This window comes from Penaeus vannamei, chromosome 6, assembly GCF_042767895.1.
Source record: "Penaeus vannamei isolate JL-2024 chromosome 6, ASM4276789v1, whole genome shotgun sequence".
Classification (NCBI taxonomy): Eukaryota; Metazoa; Arthropoda; class Malacostraca; order Decapoda; family Penaeidae; genus Penaeus; species Penaeus vannamei.
Window position 1 is genome coordinate 10,854,200 of NC_091554.1, and position 2,500 is coordinate 10,856,699.

The window sequence follows — 2,500 nt, forward strand, 5'->3', positions numbered from 1 at the left end:
TGCGGCGCTGAGATCTTCCGAATTTATAGACGATGCTAGATTATTGACTCCCGGTTGCGTGCTGTCCTGTGGTAATTGTTCACTCCCTCTCGCCCTCTCTTTCTTGCCATTCTTTCGCCCTTCTTCTCCCTCTTCCTCTTCTTCCTTCTCTACCTCATCGTCCTACACTTCCTCCACGTCTCTCTAAGCGTCTGAAATATGCACCGGGAGGGCAAGCTACCTTTTTTTTTTTTTTTTTTTGACCTTCTTCTACGAATAATTGGGGAATATATTCACACCTTCTTACCTGACAGATTTTAGTGCCAAAAGCTTTTACACAGCTTAATGGTGGCGAGAATATAAGCGACGTCGCCTCTCCCACTTTGGAATTTCGGTATCTCGCCTGGACAAAAAAAAAAAAAAAAAAAAAAAAAAAAAAAAAAAAAAAAAAAAAAAAAATGGACACCCGACTTCAGGAGGTTTAGCTTGTGTCAACGTGTCCAAAAGGATGTCCAAGCGGCTCCAGGGATACCATGATGACGCCGGAAGAAGGAGAGGGAATGGGAAGGAGAAGGGGATAAAAGGGGGAGGGAGAGGGAACGGAGAGTGAAGGGGAGGGGATAAAAGAGGAGAGAAGGAACGGAGACTGAAAGGGAGTGGATAAAAGAGGGGAGAGGAAACGAGAAGGGGATAAACAGGGGGGGGGGAGGGAACGGAGAGTGAAGGGGAAGTAAAAGAGGGGAGAGGGAACGGAGAGTGAACGGAGAAGGGGATAAAAAAAAGGGGGGGGGGAGAGTGAAGGGAGAAGGGGATAAAGGAAGGGAGAGGAAACAGAGTGATGGGGAAGGGAGAAGGGGATGAAGGAGAGGAGAGGGAATGGAGAGTGAAGGGGAGTGAAGGGGAATGGAAGAGAGAAGGGGATAAAAGAGGGAAGAGGGAACGGAGAGTGAAAGGGAAGGTAGAAGGGGAGGGAAGAAGAATGGAAAAGTGAAGGGGATAAAAAAGGGGAGATGAAACGGAGAGTGAAGGGGAAGAGGGAGGGAAAATGAATGAGAAAGAGCGAGAGGAAAATGAAGGAAGAGGGGAAGGGAAATAAAAGGGAGAAAAAAGGGGTAAAGGGACGCAAAGGGAAAGGGTAAGAGAAAAGGAGAACGAAGGAGAACAAGGAGGTAAAGGTGAAGGGAAGAAAGGAGGGGTAAAAGGAGAGGAATGGAAAGGGAGAAAAGAAAAAAGGGAGATAATATAGGTGAAGGAGGAAAGGAAAGAATGAAAAGAATTGTAAGAAATAAAGAAGAACCAAGGAAGGAAAAGGAAAAGGGTACAAAGGGAAGAAAAGGGGAGGCAAGAGAAGGGAAAATAAAAGAGAGAGCAAAGAAGTAAGAGAAAAGAAAGAACCGCCAAAAATAGAGAGAGAGAGAGAGAGAGAGAGAGAGAGAGAGAGAGAGAGAGAGAGAGAGAGAGAGAGAGAGAGAGAGAGAGAGAGAGAGAGAGAGAGAGAGAGAGAGTGAAAGAGAGAGAGAGAGAGGGAGAGAGAAAGATAGAAAAAGAAAGATCAATCGATAGATAGAAAGAGATAGATAAATAGACATAGATAAAGAGAGAGAGAGAGAAGAGAAGCACCTCCAACAGCAAAAGGACACACTCCACTATAGCATTAGGGCATTCTGAGATACTGATTGTCCAGCACACATGTCCAATTATCCAAAGGGACATTTCCTCCCTTTACAGAGTTCATTACTGTGTCCTAAACAGGCACATGAACACGAAAATGAGCAACCGTAATGAGAATGCAATAAATTCACTGATCCCACGGGAGTTTATAAATAAATAAACCAAATTTGCATGCAGTTTATGCCTTCCAAAATAGAATGGTGGCCATGACATCAGGACATAATAATATTCGATGACAATTCATCATAAAAAAATAAATAAAGGTTTGTGATGATGCAGAACGACGGTATCCGTTTGAAAGGTTGGTCGAGATTGCTGCAATATATGTATATATGTTGTTGGGCGAAATGTAGAATAACGTTGTTTGTTTAGAAATGGAGTTTGTTTAAAGTTTATTATATGTATTTTCTGTTCATCTACTTGTCTTTTCTTTATCATCATCACCATTATTATTATAATTATTGTTATTATCATGATTACTATTATCATCCTTATGATTGTTATTATTGTTATTATCTTTATCAAGATTATGACAACAATGATGCTGATTATCATAATAAGAAATTAGATTATGATACGAGTATTGATAATGATAATAATTGTAATAATAATAGTAATAATGATAATGGTAATAACATTGATAATGATAATAACAATGATTATGAGGATAATGATCGTAATGATGATACTATAATAATGATAATAATAACAGTAATGGTAATGAATATGATGGCTATACTAATGATGATAAGAGTGATAACGATAATAAAGAAAATAATAAAGTTCTTAATTATTTTCATTATTACTATTGTTGATATCAGCATTATTACTATTGTTGATATCAGCATTA